General features: G+C 41.6%; 1 protein-coding gene across 1 annotated transcript in view; it reads left to right on the top strand.

Annotated features, from left to right (window-relative positions):
- Positions 1-22,303, top strand: part of LOC309698884 (dynein axonemal heavy chain 6-like) — a 242,468-nt gene that overhangs the window by 171,008 nt on the left and 49,157 nt on the right.

Here is a 22,303-nt window from a genome sequence, read left to right as displayed (position 1 = left end):
TTTTCAATTTGGAAATTGGTGATGCCATGTTTTGCAATGCTGCTTACCCTGCACTGCACTGCTTTTCACCACTGTTCACGTCTCTTCTGCTTTTAACAAGAAGTGACTTTAAAGTCCTCTGTGTAATCAAACACTCAGGAGCTAACCCTTCTATTTAATTATACGTGCCAAATTGTGATGGACTCTGGTAGCCTGATTTTTAATAGCGCTACAAAGTCTAGATAAGAACCACAGTTAAATGACAACACCTGTACCATTAAAGTGTGGGAGAGCTGAATTGAAATGGGAAAACAGGTCTGACATGTTTTTTTTTTAAATTTGTTTGTTTGGGGTTTTTTTTCGGAAATGGTCAAAAAAAGCTGGAGCTTTTATCTGAAGCCTATTAAAACTGCAGAGTCAAATTTCCCCAACTCTCATAACCCTGTGTTATTTTTAACACACTGAGCTATTATCTTCATGTTTATGAACCTGTCGGTCAGTCTAGCCTCTCCTTGACTGTCTTATTCACTAAATTTTCTTATTTTAAATGAGAACAAGACAAAAGTCATGTTATTTAGAGCCAAAAACACCAGCACTACCCCTGTGTCAACCTTCCTCTCAGGTTCATTATTACAAATTTAAGTGTGAAAACAGAGCCCGCTATAACGGTCATATAACCAGTTGAGGCACCTGTCAAAAATTAAGCCTCTTCCATCCAGGCCTGCATTGCTCACCATAAGCTGGTGCAAAATACCACAGTTTGAGTTTTCTCTAGTTCAAACAACTGACAAACAACATCACTCCAATTTTAGCTTCCCTTCACTGGCTTGTCTCGTTCTTTCAGATCACCAGACTAGATGCTTTTACTAGTTCCAATAATGCAACACACACTAAAAAGTAAAAATGTCTATCCATCCATTCGCTTCCGCTTATCCTTTTCAGGGTCGCGGGGGTCGCTGGAGCCTATCCCAGCTGTCATAGGGCGAGAGGCAGGGTACACCCTGGACAGGTCGCCAGTCTGTCGCAGGGCCAACACACAGTGACAGACAACCATTCGCACTCACATTCACATTCCCACCTAGTGGTAATTTGGATTATCCAATTAACCTAACCCCACCAGTTGCATGTCTTTGGACGGTGGGAGGAAGCCGGAGTACCCGGAGGGAACCCACACAAACACGGGGAGAACATGCAAACTCCACACAGAAAGACCCCGTCCTGATGGTGGAATTGAACTCAGGACCTTCTTGCTGTGCGGCAACAGTGCTAACCACCGTGCCACCGTGCTGCCCAAAAATGTGTTTTGTAAAAAAGATTAAAAAACAGCAAGTGATTTTGGAAGTGCAATAGCTAATGCACTAACTTCTACAGCTCTTATGTTAAATTCAATTCAGTATATTTCAGTTATATTTAAATTGCAGCAACAACAGCTGCCTCAAGTTGCTTAATATTGTAAATTAAAGACCCTACAATATTAGAGAGAAAACCCCAACAATCAGGTGACCCCCTGTGAGCAATTACTTCATAACTTTTAATAGGAAGAAACTACCAGCAGAACCCGTGTCAAGGAGAGGTAGACATCTGCATCAGCATCACTCTGAGACAGAACGTTTCTAATTTCAGAGATGCTGTGTCTTGTTATCATTTACCTTCTGTCCTCTGTTTGTCTTTTGTGCTTGATTTAATTGTACAGCATGTTGATGAGTCCTGTTTATGTTTTTTAAAAGTGGTATTGTGAATGAATTTGTCACGGCTGTGCGGCAGCGTCTGGAATTTAATAAAGGGCCTAACATGTGGACACTGCTGTGAAGTGAGTGAGCTTTATTGATGGAGGGTGACGAACAAACAAAAGGCGGTGATGGCATGAACAGAACTAAGCAAACCTAAACTGGGAAAAACTATGAGCCAACCTACAAACCTGAAACATGAGGGAACGGAGAGCTGAGGTAACATGACAAGCTGGGAGAACTGTATGGAGATAACACAGATGGACCAGTAACGCACACAAGAGAACACACACTATAAATACACAAAGAAGGGAAACAAGGAAAACTACACACAGGAGGGAGACACGGCTGAACCTAATTTACATGACAAAACAGGGAGGGTGCAAAACTGAACACACTGACATCAGACAGGGACCTTCAAAGTAAAAGAGGAAATACACAGACTGGACTCCGAGACACAGTACAGATGGAGAACAGAGGGAACACACTGCCCGTGTGCTTCCTCTGTTCTCGTCTAAGCAGAGGGAGCACAGAACCAAAACCCTAATAAGTCTAAACCCAAATACATAAACAAAATAAACTAGAACACAAGATCATCATAATAAACACAAAACACTGGGTCAAATGACCCAGGGCCATAACAGAATTATTTATTCCATGTATCTTAATCTTTGCAAAACATATAAAGAAAAGGAGTAAAGAGAATTTTATTGGCGTAAAATCACAGAAAATATTTATTGACTAGAAGACTAGTAGTAAAATGCAATCACAACGCAAAACATATGGCAGCACATAAATGGAAAAAATCACATTTGCGTTTAGATCAACAAAACTTTCCAAACCATAAAACACAGAAATTGATGTGTTTTGTCCTGTTTTTATTTCACTTGTTACATGGTTTGACTAATAACATATTTTTTAAGATATTTGGTTACAGTATTAAGTTGTTTGGGTTAGAAATAGAATCATTAAAAAAATCTAATCCTTCTCAATGGAATGATCATCTTTTCTGAAATATATTTCCTATGTTTTGCTTTTTTTCTCATTTTGGTTGTTTTAAATTTCCATGTACTGTAGATTTGTATATTCTTAATCAACTTTAACTCTTTAATTTCCACAGCTCTGCATATCATCCTTGTACTTGAAATTGAGTACCAGTACACTTCTCTACTCCTAAGACAGTTTGTTAAATGCTCTGAATGAATTAGGCAACTCTGCTTTTCAATTACATATTGGTTGTTTGGGTTAAAATCTGCTATCATGGTGTACAGCAAAACTTAAAAAGACAAACATTCTCTATAAAAGAAAATTCGCTATCCAAATTATGCACCTAATTTTAGTTGCAAGGAACAATTAATAAACTGTGAAGTACCAGTAGGTTATTCTCACTTGAAAGTCAATCACCTTTATGATTGTTTTCTAATTTTGTCTTCCTTTCTGTCATGATGTTGATTATGTCCTCCGTTTGTTGCAGCTGTTTCTCCATGTTCAGTTCTTCCTTTCTCTCTCTCCAGTTTACACTGAGCACTTGATAGACTTTGTTTGTTTGTTTTTTAAGTATCTTTCTGTTTTGTCTCTTTTTCATCCTCACTCTTTGCTATTTCCAGTTCGTTAACCAGATTAAGTTTCTCCGTTTTCTTTCAGCTCTTTATTCATCTCCTCTAACAGTTTGAATTCTTCCTTTTGCTGGTGATGTCCTCTCTTCAGTTCCAACATTAGAGTGATAAGCTCTGACAATGCAGTAAGCTCTTCTTGTGTCCTCTCTGCTTGTTTCTGCAGCTGGGTCTTCTTTTCTTTTACTAAGCCACAGACAACAGGCCATTGTAGAAAGAAATGTTTTACAATTAATTAAAGCCAAATATATAATTTAAATTACTCATTGCAATACAACAACCCACTCCACCTTGCCTTTTTTTTGGGGGGGGGCCTGTTTGTGTGGCATGTCATATTTGCAAGCATTGGAGGGGTGGAGGTGCTCAGTCACAACAACATAAAAGTGACTATAAGGAAATAAAAATAATAAACAAGCTAAAATACCAGCTGATGACATCAATGAAAAGTGAAGACAGCAGCACAAACCATCTTGTTACAATGCGATATCACATTTGTCATCCTGTGATATATATAACCAGTGGTGCACATAAGTGGCCCGCAGGTGTGCATTCACTGTCAAAATAAAAGATGTGCACCAGATAAGAAGTTGCAACGCGCGTTTGCGTACATATAACAGGCAGTGTTTTTGTCCGCTAGAGTGGGATTTTCACGGCATATTCTGCACCACATCTCTGTGCGTTCATCATTTGTTTGAAGCCAGCTCACCTCTTGCAACCACTTTTCCAAGAATACGTGCTTCTTTTGTGGTTCGGACTCGTTCTGACATTTCTTTGGAGGTGGAGGAACACCAAAGTAATTGCTTACACAGCTTGCTTCTTCGACATCTTTAAGGGTTCTAAACAAATGTCTGTCCTCCTCCAGAAAATCTTATGTACGCAAAAGCGCGTTGCAAGTTCTTATCTGGTGCGTGCCTTTTTTTTTGACAGCGAATGTGCGCCTGCAGACCACTTATGTGCACCCCTGAATATATACATATATATATAAAACAATTCCCCTCTTGCCCCTATCCTTCAAGCTCAGGTCCTCTCTGGGAGCTTGAGGGTCCTGCGCAGTAACTTAACTGTTACTAGGACTGCACTCTTCTGGACAGAGATCTCTGATGTTGTTCCTGGGGTCTGCTGGAGTCACTTGCCTAGCTTAGGAGTCACCAGACCTAGTGCTCCGATTACCACTGCGACCACTGTTCCTTCTTCCTGATGTTGCTGTCATTCAGAACCGGTACATCTAATACTACGGCCGTCTTCTTCTGTTTGTCTACCACCACTATGTCCAGTTGGTTAGCCACCACCATTTTGTTCATCTGTATCAGGAGGTATGTCCCAATTCATAGGCTGCATCCTTTGGAGGCCGCGTTTGAAGGCTGATTACATCACAGCCAGGCGAAGAAGGCTGTCCTAGTTCAAAGGCTGCTCTAAATGCAGCCGACAAATGCGTCCCTTATTTCCCCATATTTGAAGGATTGGTTGGGTGTATCCTTCGTGGCCTAACCTATCCCAGAATTCATAGCACAACCCCGCCAATTCCAGTTTCCAACAATGGAGACAGCTACTTAGTTTTAATATCACTTATTCTGGGTCACAAAATAAACCTTTAAGATATTTTAAGGCGAGACTGTAGCTGTGTAAACTTATAATATCTGCTTGATTTATCAAAACATCACATATTTGCAAAACTGCTCTAATGTTTTCAGAGACATTTGTTACCCACCAGCTCAATAGCTGACCTGAAGGTCGAGGCTCACTAGAGCCAGTGAAAACCTCCCGGCACATCGTTTTCAGACCCCCACGGTCTTTCACTACTCAAGTTAAACATGATACATAAGTCACAGGGTGCGAGGGGTCCTTGATGATGACACTGGCTTTCCGCTGAGGTCGGAACAGTATAAATGTCTTGTCCTTTACAGTACAGCAGTTAAACCAGGGTTCAACCAGAGTTTAATATTTAACTGTCATATATAACTAAATAAATGGTCACTGATTAAAGAAGCAATACTGCTGCACACTGACTCTGAATAAAACAGATAATGGAAAATCTGACGACATGTCAGACTTTCTGCTGATGTTGCTCCTATTGGGAGGACATTACTGGTAATCACACAATTTCAAAGTAAATAAGAAAGACATTTATTCTTCACATATTTATCCAAGTCTATTTAGTCAGTTTCCCTTAAACTCTATAATAACATGCAGATAAAGAATTAAGAACAGATTTTTCATTTTAAAAAAGTCACATTTTTTCAATGACTAACAGACTATCCTTAAAAGGTAATCAAAAGCAAAATTATCAAAATTATCCTACAAACAATCTCATGACAAATACCTCTAATTAATATTTATGTTGTTGAATTTCAGTTTTATTAACCTTGTTGGTTTTCTTTTGTATACCACATATAAATTACCTAGATGAGCATGATGTTGAGCATGTATTGTTACTCTCAGTGGCATATTTCAACTTCAACCACGTTTTTGGTGCCTAAAGCTACCCATGTTTATTTTTATGTTTTTTTTTAAATGAATGCATTTTTTATTTTTACACAAACATAGTCATCCATTCAACCATTCAGATAAGTGAGTTACACTCAAGAAGACGAAGACCCAACAATTTCTCAAGTCAAAAAATTAGGTCATTACAGTCACCTGATTTAAAAACAAATAGAAGGTGACTTTTCAGTTAATGAAGGGGAGAACTGAAGGCAGAGAGACACACCGACAAGCAGCAACTGAAAGCAGCTGCAACAAAGGCCCTGCAAAGCTTCTCAAAGGAGGAAAAAACACATCTTGCTGATGTCCATGGTTTCTAGATTTCAAACAGCCATTAACAACAGAAAGTCTTCCAGCTGTTAGAAGCAATCCTTATGTTTAAAGCTGTGTTACTTTGTCCAGTGACTTTTGAGCCCCTGAAAATTGGGCACTGTGTAAGCTGTATACTGTATATAACCACTGAATATAAGTACATATTATAACATATTACAATTAGTTTCACATAAATGTTAGTGTTTCCTTTATGATCTTTTAATGCTTACACTACACTGTACACATTGGAGACATTTCTGTTACCTGTTTCTGTTGACTCAGAGTTGTGAAATGTTCTTTTATTTGATGCACAATATGAAGTTCATAATTTTCTTACAAATAAAACTCTAATGACAAACATGAACAGCTGTGCTTATTTCTGAGACATGAGTTTTTGAATGTGTTCATATTTAGACAGTGTGCATCTGTATGCTGAAACTGTAATGGTGAACCTGAGGTGATGGTCAACAGAAGGCAAACATGTATCAATATAAAACAATATTGAAGTAATGTCTTTACCCTGTGCAGCGTGTGCACGCTGTGCACACAATCACCTTATTCACTGTAGTAAACATGCACCGCTAGCTCACGTGACTGACTGTCTCCATAGTTACATCGTATATTATTAGCTATGTAAACAGCTTCCAAAGATACCGTCATAGCTCTCTGCATCTGTAACACTTTCACGCTTTGCAAATCATTTCATGTTTTTGATCGTTATGAAGACAGAATGTGTTTTTAAGGTCATGCTAGGCGGTTGCTATGGTGGTTGCTGTGGACTTGGCTGGACCGCGTCCGATTCCTGTTATTAGCTGTCCGCCGTAGGAAGGCTGCGTTCCATTTACAAGTAGTGACAGTCTGCCGCAACTCGAACTCAAACCCCGCTTTGTTCTTTAATTATAGGCCTTTTATAGCCGTTCATGACACGCACACACACACATAAAGCACTTTGCCTCACCATGAGAATGCAACTTCACCTAAGCTAACCTTTAAAGTATCTGATATAGGATAGAAAAATGAAGCAACCAGAGATTTAATGATGAAGACTCTGGGTTCTGTAGTTCACGTTTTACAGTCCTGAATGACTCTTTGCATATAATTTATTGAAGAGGACTTTAGAATGCACTTTACATTTAGACTGTTGCTGTTTCATTTTTTACATTGTTGCCGTGTTATGTCATGAACAAGGTTCACCTGCTGGGGGTTTGATGGATCAGCTGGACAATACAGTCAAAGACAGACTTCATTCATCATATGCAAGAATCCTAGTTGGATTTTTGTTGTCACTCATATTTTTGAACCAAATATTGAAAACAATTCTGATAGACTGGATATCTGGTCAGGGTGTACATTACCTTGTACTCAAGCATCCCAGGACAGAGCCCTGCCCCACCATGAGCCTGGGTGGATCCGTGGTTATAATATAAAATGACCAATACTGAATATGAATATTTCATGAAAATTGAATTACAATACGAATTCCTAGGTGTTTGTTATATCAAGCAAGAGTAATATTGATTACATATGTCTGAATTGCTAACCCTAACCCTAACCCTAGTTCAACAGACCACAATACTCTTGACTGTCAGTATTATTACATGCTCTGAACATAAGTAGCTTTGATCACAGTTTATGTTGTAAAAGAGAAGGAATATTGGAAAAAAAGATCAACATTGTCATATTATTTCTTCCAAACTGACCAGAAACATGCTTGTCAGACTCTCACAGCAAAGGATCAGACTCACTGTGCATGACGGCTCAGGCCAACAATGTTTGTTAGATTGTCAGTTGTTTAGTGCTTCTGTACAGTTAGGGTCACCATCTCTATTTCAGAATAATTAATATGCGGAAAAAACTAAAAGTTGGTTGTCTTCCAATATTCTAACATAATTAGAAAAATTAGACTTTGTAAGTATATATTATTAGTCCTAATGCCAGTATGATTCTTCATAACTCCTGCTTTGAAATACTGAACTTTAAAATTTACCTGATGAAAGACAATTTACAGTGGCACTCTGTCAGGATAATTCTGACTGTAAGATCACTGTATTAATCTGAATCCTTCTGAAATGTACTGTGAATGAATGCCGATGCAACTCACTGTGGGAAAGCTGTTAATAAAATGAATCTGTGACACATGCAACACATTCACAGAGGAAGAGGACACAAAGGGAGGACACACAGAGGCTGTGTTAAAGTCAGAAATCCAAATCTTTAGTCAAAAACAGGCGGCGGTAACAAACAGGAAGACAAGCAGTCCATCAAACAGTCTACAGGGTCAAACATTCAGAGAATTCAAACAGCAGTAAAAAATAACTGGACACTGAAAAACTTAAAGCAATGTGTGATGCAATGAAAGGAAGCAGCGCAGTATATTCACTGAATTATCATCAATTACAAAAGAGAAAAACGACAATTTCTAAGGATTATTTTCTTAAATGCAGTTAATGTGTGGCTGGTAAAGATGGAAACATACAGAATGTAAACTGTGTGAGTTTGGTGAACTTTGTTAGTAACAAATGAGAGAAAAAAGAGACAAAAACTCATTTTTCATTAATAATTAGAAAGCATCTAAACATTCTGGTCGTGGATTTTTACAGTCTTAGTTCCGCTCGCTGTCATCATTGTAATCATCATGATCAATGGCGAGGTCCTGAGGTGGGCAGGGCTGTCTCTGGTGATGTCACCATGAAGGAACAGCATCTGGCACGTGTTGGTGAAACATCTCAGTACACTGGTGTAGTTTCCTCTCCAGCTGTTTGACATGTGACACTTGAACATTAAGGGGAAGAAGAAGAAACAGTGTTAGGTCAGGTGACCACATGGTTTCTAAAGTAACTGACAGGAAGTAACCAGGCCGTTAGAAATGGATGGCATGTGTTTAGAGTTACTGTAGTTAGGTAACTCACCAAAAGCTTGTTAGCTTGTGTTTGTGCAATAAAGCTTATAAAAGGCAGCAATCAGATGTCCGAGCCTGAGTACGACACAGTTTCATCAGTTAAAACACACCCTTACGGTGGGAGTTTGCTAAATTAAAGGTAGTTAACTTAGTAAAAACCGTACAGTAATCAACACCTAGCCAGTCCCCGCGATGGAGAAGCGGAGGAGGGTCTGTGTCGACTACGGAGAATCCAGCAATTAGACGGAGCCCGGCCGATCGTCACGGCCGATCGACATGACTTCGTTCTCAAAACACCGTCAAGCCCTCGTACGTGAGAGACTGTGTGTGGATTTCTTTGCTGGGACTATTAGGGCGCTGGCATAGGATAAGCCAGCCGCTGAAAACGAACTTTTAATTCAGTTACTAGCCGCTAAGCGACCTGAAGTGGGTCGCCGCCATCTTTGTTGAGGGCAAAGGAATAACGCCGGTAATAAACAAGAAGGAAAAAAGTCAGTATGGCAAGAATTAAAGAAAAGGTGGTCATCTGCGCAAGCAGTTTTTACTAGGAAAGCCAATTCCATTGTCTTTAATATTGACCTTCTGACTGAACACGACCTCATGTCTGAATGTAGGACGCTCAAAGACAGTTACAGTGAGGTTTGTGATAGCAGTTTTGATTACATTGCTGCTATGGAAGAAGAAGATGCAGGTGGGTTTGCAAAAGAAATAGCTGAAGTGGAGAAGAAGCTGCAGGACTGCTGCTCAAAATACCAGCCCACAGAAATGAAGCTAAAGGAAGCGTCATGGTCCCGTTGTGCATCAGGTCAGTTTGACAGTCTAAGAGTTGACCTAAAAGATGCGATTAGCCAGGTGGAGGCGCTCAAAATGGGTCAAATAAAACAGGATCAGTTTGATTCAATGCTCCCTGCTTTGGAAGGCAGAGAGGAAGCTCTAAATGAGTTTGTGCATAAGTGGGATCGTTATGTTCCAGAGAAAGAAGTGAATGTTATGCGAGCTTGTCTCAAAGAGCTCAAGGAAAGGAGGAGAGTAGCTATGGTGGTGCTGGCTACCAAACTAGATGGAAGAAGGAGATCTGGTTGTGGCGAGCTTAGAAGCAGGACTAGCAGTGAAGGTGAAGGCAGTGATGAAGGTGGCGCTGACGGTGGAGTGACGACCAGCAATAGCAAGCCCAGTGGGCCCGCTGCGACCGGTGGAGATGATGGCCCAGCACGTGCCGGTGGTGCGCTAGATGCTGACGTGCACCCTGCTGCATGCCAAAGTGCTGCAGTGGGCAGTAGTAACCAGGTCATTGATGAAGGTGGCCCCAATGGAGGACAAGCTGCAAGTCCTTCCATTGCAGCCCTTCAAGCGCCACCACAGGGACTATCCCAGGGACTTGTGAGCCCTGTGTTTAACCCTTTAAGACCTACCATAGAACAAGTCCGGCAGACCTGATGTTTACATTTTTACATACTTTAGGCCCATTTTTTTGAGTATTTTAACTTACTACACATCAATACAACCCTTATATCCCAAATTTTAATAATATGTGTGTAACAAATCCATAGTAACTATAGAAATTGCTAAAAAAAAAAAAGTGCAATAAACCACAAAGAAATTGAAAAACGTTTTTTGTTTTTCACATATTTTTGTTGATACAAAAATATCAAAGCTATATAGCTCAAAATTGTAAATGAAAAAAAAGTTGCACAAAGTCCTTTCAAACTACACAAAATTTATTTGGAGTTTTTTCATCAATTCATTTTTGAGATACAATCATTTTTATAAACAGTAGTAAAAAACGAATATCAATAAAATGCATATTGGGCACAATTTAACAACATGACAATAAAAATACAACATCAAAATGAACTATTTATAATAGTACAATACAATAGGCAAGGCAAGGCAAATTTATTTGTACAGCACAATTCAACAACAAGGTGATTCAAAGTGCTTTACAGAGACATTAGAAACAAAAACAAATAAAAAGCATGATTTAAAATTGATTAAAACAAACAAACAAACAAACAAACAACAGTATATAAAATCAAAACAGATAAAATCAGAACAGTAGATAAAATCAGTAGTTAAATGTAAGTTTTGAAATTTAAGCTTAAAGTGTGGATTTGGTGCTTTATTCAAATGCAGCTGAGAACAGGTGAGTCTTCAACCTGGATTTAAATAAACTGAGTGTTTCAGCTGATCTGAGGCTTTCTGGGAGTTTGTTCCAGATATAAGGAGCATAAAAGCTGAATGCAGCTTCTCCGTGTCTGGTTCTGACTCTGGGAACTGATAAAAGACCGGATCCAGATGACCTGAGGGATCTGGATGGTTCATACTGGGTCAGGAGGTCATTGATGTATTTTGGTCCTAAACCATTCAGAGCTTTATAGGCCAGCATCAGGACTTTAAAGTCTATCCTCTGACGGACAGGCAGCCAGTGTAAGAACCTCAGAGCTGGACTGATGTGGTCCACTTTTTTGGTCTTAGTGAGGACTCGAGCAGCAGAGTTCTGAATGAGCTGTAGTTGTCTGACTGATTTTTTAGGTAGACCTGTAAAGATGCTGTTACAGTAATCAAGCCTACTAAAGATGAATGCATGGACTAGTTTTTCCAGGTCCTGTTGGGACATCAGATCTTTTATCCTTGGTATTTTCTTGAGGTGATAGTAAGCTGATTTTGTTATTGTCTTAATGTGTTTTTCTAAGTTTAGGTCTGCATCCATCACTACACCCAAATTTCTCGCCTGGTTTGTGGTTTTTAGATGTATAGATTGAAGTTCTCTGGTGACCTGTAATCGTTTTTCTTTGGCTCCAAAGACTATTACTTCAGTTTTGTTTTTGTTTAGCTGGAGAAAATTGTGGCACAACCAGTCATTAATTTCCTCAATGCATTTACCAAGAGCCTGTACAGGGCCTCGGGCTCCTGGTGACATTGTGATATATATTTGTGTGTCATCTGCATAGCTGTGATAGTTTATTTTGTTGTTCTTTATAATCTGTGCCAGTGGGAGCATGTAGATGTTAAACAGAGGGGGTCCCAAGATGGAACCTTGGGGAACTCCACATGTGATACTTGTCTGCTCAGATGTGAAGTTACCTATTGATACAAAGTATTTCCTGTTTTCTAAGTATGTTTTGAACCAGTTTAGTACAGTTCCTGAAAGACCTGCCCAGTTCTCCAGTCGTTTGAGTAATATGTTGTGGTCAACTGTATCAAATGCTGCACTGAGATCCAGTAAAACTAAGACTGACATTTTTCCACTGTCTGTGTTCAGATATATGTCATTAAACACTTTGGTCAGAGCGGTTTCAGTGCTGTGGTTCTGTCTAAAACCTGACTGGAAGGCATCATAGCAATTATTCTGTGTTAAGAAGTAACTGAGCTGTTGAGAAACTGCTTTTTCAATGATCTTACTTAAAAATGGGAGATTTGAGATCGGCCTGTAGTTGTTCATTTGTGTCTTGTCAACATTGTCCTTTTTCAGTATAGGTTTTTAGCAGTTTTTAGTGATTCTGGAAACACACCTGATATTAAAGAAAAGTTGACGATCTGTAACAGGTCTGACTCCAAGGCTGGACTGGGACAAAAAATCGGCCCAGGCATTTTGACTAGAGACTGGCCCACCAGGATAAAGATTGAAAATGTGACGTCATTCAGGGGTAAAACCGCAAAGGATTCTGGGAACTTGTGGCAAGAGGTACTAGCGCACGCAGGCTTTCAATTGAACTCAGTTACACAGCGATAAAAAGAAACCCAAAAAATGTCAAGAAGCTGTTGTATTATTAACTGCAATAACTGGATCTGCTGTTGATGTACCAATTGCTTGTCTAATCTTTTGGATTTTTTCTGTGAAGAATTTGGCAAAGTCATTGCAGGCCATGGTCGAATGAAGTTCAGCTGCCACTGACACAGGAGGGTTTGTTAGCCTGTCAACTGTAGAAAATAAGACCCGAGCATTATGGCTGTTTTTAGTGATGATGTCAGAGAAGTAGGACCTCCTTGCACTCCTCAGTTGTAAATTATAATTGTGAAGTTTCTCTTTATAGATGTCATAATGAACCTGGAGGTTTGTTTTTCTCCATCTGCGCTCAGCTTTCCTACACTCTCTTTTTTCATTTTTCACCAGTGTGGAGTTTCTCCATGGAGACTTTTTCCTTCCAGAGATAACCTTCACCTTAATGGGAGCAATTGTATCCATTACATTTAACATTTTTGCATTGAAGCTATTGACGAGCTCATTGACTGAACCTCTGGGCACGTCAGGTGTAAATGGGAAGACCTGGTTAAAGATCTCACTACTGTCTTCAGTTATACACCGTTTTGTGATCACTGCTGTTGATATATTTGTGTGGGCTGAGATTTTACTTTCAAAGAAAACACAGTAATGATCAGACAGGCTCACATCAGACACAGTAACCTTTGAAATGCTCAGGCTCTTGGCGATCAGTAGGTCAAGAGTGTGTCCTCTATTATGTGTGGCCTCTGTTACATGCTGAGTCAGCCCAAAGTTGCCCAGAGTGTTACTCAGGTCTTTAGTCCCTTTGTCCTGAGGGTTGTCCACATGGATGTTAAAATCCCCAGCAATAATTACACAGTCAAAATCAACACAGATCACAGACAGCAGTTCACTGAGGTCATTAAAAAAGTCTGTGCAGTATTTGGGAGGCCTGTAAACATTAAGAAACACAACTTTGGATGGGGCCTTCAGCTGTAAAGCCACATATTCAAAAGACTGAAAACTTCCAGGAGATAGCTGCTTACATTGAAATGATTCATTAAATAAGACAGCAACCCCTCCTCCTCTCCTGCTCACCCTGGCCTCACTGATAAAACTGTAGTTAGGAGGGGTCGTCTCGATGAGAACAGCTCCACTGTTACTTTGGTCCAACCAAGTTTCAGTTAAAAACATAAAATCAAGGCTGTGCTCAGTGATTAAATCATTAATTAAAAATGTTTTCCCAGCTAGAGATCTAACGTTTAATAAAGCCAACTTAAGTGTTTTAGAGGCATTACTTGTCCCCTCGTGTTTGGGAGCAGTCTGTGGCACACAAGGTATGTTTACTATGTTTAAAGATCTTTTAGAGTGCAGCTCTCTGTGTTTTGACCAGGCCACATGTCTCCTGTCACCTAAAAGTACAGAAATTTTAAAACCTTCTAGTAAACAGGGTCCCAGCTTCTCCTGGGAAAAGTCACCACTGCCATAATCCTCGCAGCCCGGACCCTCCACACATCACACATCAGACTGCGGAGACAGGGCATGAAGAGGAACTAAGGGGGGCGAGGCTGGGCAATGTGACTTCGATTGCTCTGTTGAGGGTGGGGCTCGATGGCGAACCTTTGGCCGCTCTGGTGGGGGGTTTATGGGGGACAAAAAGGGATTGGGCCGGGGGGTAGATCTGAGCCCAGCATTGACCCGCTCCATCATCTCCTCAGTGAATTTCAGGTGTGGGGAGGAGGGAGAAAGGGAGGGGGAGGAGGGTGATGGCCTGTCAGGGGTTTGGGGGACTGGGGAAGGTCGTGGTCCCTTGTCCTGGTCGTTGGTGTTGTTGAGAGAGTTGGAGGCAAATAGGGACCCCTCTTCTTGCCTTAGATGTCTCTCCTTTCTGAGGCTCTTCCTCAGATGCCATGGATGTCTCTCCTTTCTGAGGCTCTTCCCGGGTGGGGGCAGATGGAGCTCCTCCTCAAGGTTTCTGCTGGGCTTTGTCTGTTCTTGGAGTACTGTTTGTTCCTCTTTATGAGATAACTCCTCGTTTATCTCAGCCTTGGCACCAAGCACAGATGGATGACGTATGGAATAAAACAAGTTGGAGGTGAACAGTTTCACCCCTGACTTGTTAAAATTAAATCCATTTGCTTTGAACAGATGCCTGCGTTCCCAAAAAATATTAAAGTTGTCGATAAAATGCACCGAGTGGTCAGCACATGCTGATATAAGCCATTTATTCAGTGCAAACAACCTGCTGAATCTCTCGTCTCCTCCTCTGACCGGCGGTACAGGTCCACTGATGAATACAGCTGCATTCAGAGAGTTTACAGTATTTAATAATCCAGTAACGTCCCGTTTCAGAACCTCCGACTCTTGTTTGGACACATCGTTTGACCCTGTATGCAGAACAATGTTTGTCACAGTTGGATATTCATCTGCAATTTGAAGAATTCTCTCCTTCAGGTTGTTGACCATATCGTTAGGAAAGCAGAGGACTTTAGTGTTCTTACCACACATCCTTTGTACATCCTTTACGGCAGAGTCACCCACAATCAGAGTTTCAGGCCTAGCCTTTAGCTTTCCCTGTGGTCTTTTACTTTTCAACAGATTTTCAGACCTTACTTCGCTACTTTTAGATGGATGGTTGTCCGATATAGATCCAGGGTCCTTTGATAGTGGAGCAAATCTGTTCTGCAGTTTCACATTCAGTTGTTTTGAAGGTTTGTTGTTAACCTTCCTATTCACGGTTGTCCAGTCCTGTTTCCTCTCGTATACAGGGGTAGAAGAGCTTCTCTGTCTCGTAGGAAGTGAAGGCCAGTCGGTTTCAGAGATTTCAGCTCGCTGTGCCCTGCCTGTGATACGTCCTCCCCCTTCCAGGAGACATGATTTATGTCTTGGTTTTGCACCAAGACAGTCCAAGGGGGGATTATCGCTTGAGGATTTATAATAGTGCACAAAGTCTACTTTCTTGGTCATGTTATCTGTGCTCCTTAGCTGTGTACTAGCTTGCTCATCGCCATTGTTTTGAATCAAAGGCAAGGTTGTTTCATTTCCACACAGTCCATTTACCTCCACGTTTACTTCTAAGCGATGAATTTTTGTCTCCAGTACTGCAATCTTCTGCAGGAGGCTGTGGTAGTCATCTGTGGAGAGGGAAGGCATCTTGTTGCTAGTTAGCCTAGCGGTTAGCACCTTTCCAGCCTATTGAGGCTGCTCGGTGCCCAGACGCTGTAATCAGGCTTCAGCTGTGTCTAGGCCACAGACACACGGAGCGCTGAGGATAAGGTAACTATAAAAATGTTGCTGTTTCTGTTAAGAACACTTTAGTCCTAATGATCTATGAGTGTCCAGAAGCTATCGCAGGTAAGCTCATACGGAAAAAAGGGAAAAAATCAGCATAAAAATCAATAAAAATCAATATAAGAAGCAAAGCATTCAAGAGCAAAGAGATGAAGCGTCCACACTCACAAAGGGGGAGGAGTTTTCATCAATAATAGTACTTATAAGTGTCACAGGAATTTATATACAGAAAGGCACAGTCAAATATTGCTGTTCAGTAGCCCCGGTGGAGCATAACCAAAAAATAAATTAATTAATATTTTGCACAATTTGGCAACATGACAATAATTTTAAAAAAAAGTTTACAATAGTGCAGTAAAAGTTCTAAGTGTCACATTACTTTTAGAGAGAGAAAAACAGTCAAATATCATTCTTCAGCAGCAGTAGTGGAGGTGTGATAGGCCCTGTGACAGTTCCTGTCCACAATGACGCACAGAGCCACTTTGCATGCCTCACACTTGAAGGGTGTGCACTTCCCACACAGCCTGCACTTCCGGCGCCCCTTTGTGGCTTTGTTTTGACCAGATGCCCCTTCAACAATGGCAACTGGGATGTGTTGGTAGCTCTTCGCTCCTGATTGTGAGGACACCCCACAGAGTTCAGTGATCAACTGCTCCTGGAAATCCTGGTGCGTCATTGGCCGCTGCTCCAGTCTGCCACAGAGCTCCTTGCTGACCAAGTAGCTGTTTGTGACAGCAATGTCTATAAAGTGGTGCAGCACTGTCACATACCACTTCCTGCTCTTTCTCCATGAAGAATAGGAGCCAATCAGCTGGTCCTACAGATCAACTCCTCCCATAAAGCGGTTGTAGTCCTTTACAGCTGATGGCACTGGCACCTCAATTGCTCTGTGTTGTCCTTCAGCCTTGCACATCCTTTTCACAGTGTCTCCTGAGAAGGCACTGTGCAGAGTTGAGCACACACTCACCTCCCTTGTGTCCATCCACTTGATAAAAATGAGAGGGCCCTCTCTGATCCACCTGATTGTCCCTCGTGGAGATTTTTTTGTCAGGGCGTTAAGTTTGGTTTTTGGGACTCCAACTCTAGTGTCCCGAAATGTCCCACATGCTCCAAACCCCAGATCATGAAGGTGGTGAAAAAGTGCTGGGCTTGTATAAAAGTTATCACAATAAATGTGATATCCTGTTCCCAGGTAGTTTTTGTTTATAAGTGCCATCACAGCATCAAATGACAGCCCCTTCCCAGTTACCAGAGTTGACCTCCCTGTATAAATGTTAAAATCCACTGTGTAGCCTGTGTTGTCAGATAGCACAAAAAGTTTTATCCCCCACTTTGTTGGCTTGCTTTTTATGTATTGCTTCAGGACAACTCTGGCTTTAGTGGAAACCATGCGCTCATCCACAGAGAGGTTTTGCTGTGGGTGGTATACAGCTTTGTAGGATACACGTAAACTGTCATACAGGGGACGTAGTCTGTGCAGGCAGTCATAATCTGTAGTTCCTTTTTTTCTGTCATTGAGAGTGTCTTCCGCAGGGTCACTCATATGAATATTCCAAGTGATGGTGAGGAACCGGTCTCTGGTCATGACCTCAGAGGGATATTGCACATGAAAAATCGAATTCACGCGCCAAAAATCTCTCATTTTAGGCAGCTTTAGAACCCCCATGTAGAGTGTTATGCCAATGTAATGGTACAGTTCAGCCTCTGTGAGATCAGTCCATGTGAATTTTTTGCCTGCAGCAATATTTTTAGCTGCATTTTTGTTTGTGTTGACACACAGTGTTCTTATAGCAGCATGGTCAAAGTATATCTTGAATAGTTCAGATGGCGATGGACGGTCCACACATTCTGAAAATGGCAGCTGCACACCTGGCTTTCTTTTTGGACAGAAATTCAGTAGAGGATGAGGCAAGCTGTCAGGGTTCTTTTCACTCATCCAGGCAGCTGCATCACCGGAGAGTGACCTGGAGCGCTTGCCTCTTTTTGCCGGAGGACAAGTCATCCGACTCCTTCCCCTCCCTCTGCTTCCCTCCGGAGTAGGGGCTGCTTCAGTTGAGCAGGAGACTTCAGTTCCCTCCTCTTCAACATTATCAACACTATACACAAAAGAAATTATACCATCTGTTCAATTTGTATAGCGAAATTCCTCTTTTGCACTGCAAACGTAATTTTTCCTACGTTTCTCTTCCATAAAAAACATTATTTTATTTCAAACAATATACATACTTGTCTTGGCAAGGGTCAATCCCTTCAACGAAGTCGGCCTCATCCTCACTGTCGGCAGAATCAGGATCCAACAAATGGCCAGAAGCTCCGTATTCAGGAGGGGCGGTAATCAGATCCAAAGCTTCACGCAATGTGTATTTGGTGTGTCTGGATTGTTGCTGCATAATAATGTAATGGGTGGATGTGTTTGAGTGTGTAAAAAGTGTGTGTTCTGTGTTTTGTACGAGTGTATGTTTCTAGAAAAAGCGACATTATACACGAGCGAGAGAAAAAACTAAATTTCCCGGGGAAAATGACGTCACTTCCTGTTGTTGTTGTACAGGTCCACGTGATAGGTCACGGTGACAACGTGACGAGGCATAATCAAAGTAGGAAGTGATGTGAACAGCTGATCAGATCGATAAAGAGTCTGGCTGAGGATTATGTTTTTTTTTAATTTGTTTGCTTTTTACAGGATTTCTGCAAACATATTAGAGGAAGGAAACATCTCTCTGGGAAAAGCTGCATGTGTGATATGTAAGTACAACTTCTCCAGTTTCATATGCAAAAAAAATTATTGCGCTAGCTTACATGGTTGCAGTTCTACTGGGATTTAAAAATAGTTACGCAAATCGGAGCGGGGCCGCTCTGCTCGGCTCTAAAGGGTTAACCCTGGCCTTTCAAGCACGCCACAGCAGCTTCGAGGAATGCATGGTGTGAGACCCGATGGCGCTGGGGCAGGACAGAGCACGTCTACCATCTCTCAAGGATCACTCGGAACGAGGATCGCACTCGCACCCCTGAGCCTACCAAAGTTTTTTGGGAACAGGAGGAGCTACTGGGGCTGGAAGAGTAACTGGGGGACCCTCCAAGCATTAGCGGAACCCACAGGTTCCCCGGAGTGCAGGCTCTTCCACCTGATGGACAGTATTGCTGATCGAGTAAAATGTGAACTTAGGCTGTCTCACTGCTGTACTGCGAGCGAGATTTTCCGGGTTTTAGAGGACTGTTATGGTGACGTATCACAGATAGCAGATGACATTGTACTTGAACTACAGGAGTTACCGGGCGTGCGCAACAACAAACCCAGAGAGGTTTTACAGTTGATCCAAGCTGTAGAGAGGGCGCTGTTGGACCTAATAGACCTAGGTTGTGAAGATGCCATAAAAAATCAGTTAGTGATCCGGTCACTTGAGAGTAAGTTGCCGGACAGTGTGAAGGAAAGGTGGCTTTTGTACCGATGTGATCCTGTCGACGATGTCAGTCCACAGAACCGGTTTGATAAGCTATGGCAGTTCCTGAAAGATCAGAAGACAGTTCTGGTGCAACTTGAGCAGTTGCAATCAATCAGACAGTCTAATACTACCAGGGCAGCTGATCTGAGCCCCTGCGAGAAACCAAAAGAGAGACCAGATCGGAGGATGGAGAGACGTTCATTCACCAAAGCTACTGCAAGCGAGACGAGAGGTGAGCTGTCCCAGAATCCTTGCTGTTTGTGTGGCGAAGAGGGTCATACAGGGCATTTATACCACTGTAAGACGTTTAAAAAGGCCAACCCGTCAGAGCGGAGAGCTTACGTGAAAAAGACAAAGGTATGTCCCAGGTGTCTGGACTCCCATGGGAGGGAAGACCCGTGTAGTAAAAACTTTCTGTGTCGCAATGAGGAGTGCAGAAGGGGTGATGCCTTATCGGATCACCACTTCTTCCTGCGTCTTAAAACCCCAACTAGGAAAGATGCAGCCAGGCAGGGGACCAAAGGGGATAAAAGGAGAGAACCCCGTGGCCCGACGGAAGAGCAAGAGGCTGTGTTTGCTGGCCTACGTCTGTCCCTGGAGCAGCTGAAGGCTGTTCGAAAGGCGTGCACAAACAAAGTGACTTCAAAGTTGTGGGCTGGCAGAGGCTCAGAAGATGAGAGTTGTCGGAAGGAGCTCCCGGTCCTCATGATGTTGTTGGACGTCACCACCAAGAGGGGAGACTGGATTGGAGCTCTCATCGATTTAGCCTCTGACACGAATTACCTCACCCACCAGGCGGCGGAGAGGCTTGGTCTGCTCAGTGAACCAGTCACCTTAGTTGTTCATGGTGTTGGTGGCATGGAGGCAAAAGTAGAGATAAAGAGATAAAATATGTCAGTAAAAATACTATGCAAATATTGCTGTCCTTGAATGCTGAGTAAACACTGACAGAGCACTGATTGTATCTCTTGTACTTTATCAACTCAGTATCTAAAAACTTTGCACCGTAGTGGTTAAAATCTCATTCTAATAAGAGTTAAAAGAACATTCGGTTATTAGGTTTACAGGGTTATTGAATTATGGTTAACGATTGGTAGAATTTTTTTAACATTATCTGCCAATTACATCTGCCACCCTTCTCCAAATCTGTGCCCCTACCTGGCCCCCCCAACAAAAATTTTCTAGACACGCCACTGCTCTCGCTCTCTCTGTCTCTCTCTCTCTCTGTACTTCAAGAACAGTTTCCCGTCTAAAAATCTGTTTTCTGCATTATTCGCTTGCTTGTTACGCACAAGTCTACCGTTGTTTACAGCGCTGTCGGCCGCTGTTTTTTTTTCCTTTTACATACTTCTGAAAAGAAAACCTAATTTCTGCCATTCAATACTGTGCAAATGTAAACTTTTTAAAATTATGCAAAACGCTTAGCCATGTCTCTAATAAAACCGCTGTAATGTCAGAGGTAACATCCATATGCTGATTAATGGTTTTCTTTCGTTTTTGATCTATTGCAGAATATTTGTATAAAATCCCAGGCCAGGAAAATCACCTTCATGTTTTTCTGTGTTTTATCTTCAGCTGCTTTGACACAAAGGCATCTGCTGTGACGCTTACACCTTTGATAAAGTCTTGCGTGCGTCAGCTTCCTTTTTATAGATACAAAAATATGTAAATGTACTGATCTGAATTATAATATTTCTGACTGGCAAAATTTCCCAGATTCAAATCGAATTGAATTGAATCGAATCAAATTGTGGATCGAATCGATTCGGGACCTTGTGAATCGGAAACAAATCGATTCTAGAAATCAGTGACGATGCCCAGCCCTATAAACAACGTAGTGTTTGCTGTGCAGTACAGCGAGGAGTGCTCAGACCTCTACATGGGGTGTGTGTGTGTGTGTACGTGTGTCTTTTCTTGCCTCATCTCCTCACCGTATGGAGTTGTGACAGACTTCCTGTTTCTGGTTTTAATCCCTGCACACAGCTACATTGCATTTTGCACACTCAGTGCTGACTTTGGTTTCAGTTTCAAGTGATGAAGATGACAATCTTCTTCTTTGTGCTTTGTCCAGGCTGCTTTTTTCCTCTGGCTGAGTTGTGTCTTTTCTCAGCCCACACTTTCCCATTGCTTTAGTGATCGGGGTTTGCAGCTGGGGATGACCTTCCAGCTGACTTCTCAAATGTCCAGCTTTATTGCTGGACTTCTTCTTTGAGAGCTCAGTAAGAAAGAGCCAATTATGCACTGAAGATGTCATTCTTGAATTCAGGGCGCTGAGCAGTTGAAAAGGTGTAGGGTGGCAGTGTGAAGTTGTAGCATAGCACCATGGGCCACCTCTACAACAGCCGCTCTAGTGAACATGGAGTTTCCTCTCAGTGTATCATGTTTTTATTGAACTTGAAACTCATTTTGAATATTTTGCCTCATGGATGTCGTCTTGCTCTATACATAATTTGGACTTTTTGAAGCTCGAGCAGCTCATTAAATTGAAGTATTTTTAATTTGATGAAGAGTGAGTCAGACGCTTGATTGAAGCGCGTGTTATTAATGATTCTTATTGCTTTTTGCTGGAATATATATATGTAGGTTGGAAATGCTCTTCATTAAGCACCTGTCACTGGTTTAATATCATGCAGTTCATCACTGTGACCACCTAGGGGTAGTAATCTGTCATCAGTCAGTATCTCTCTGCTGACGTCAGTGTTTCTATCAGTTTAATAATATCAGTGTTCACATATAGAGCATTATTATCACACTGATGAACATTAGTGCTGAAACGCTGCAGTGAATGTGTCCCAATGTCAGTATTATTGTATGTGGAGAGTTGTAGGTACTGACAGTGACCGCTGGAGGGCAGTGAT

Source organism: Aulonocara stuartgranti (genome assembly GCF_965226115.1).
Source record: "Aulonocara stuartgranti genome assembly, chromosome: 22".
Taxonomy (NCBI): domain Eukaryota; kingdom Metazoa; phylum Chordata; class Actinopteri; order Cichliformes; family Cichlidae; genus Aulonocara; species Aulonocara stuartgranti.
The sequence above is the reverse complement of the archived record's forward strand: the minus strand, read 5'-3'. Positions and strand labels throughout refer to the sequence as shown.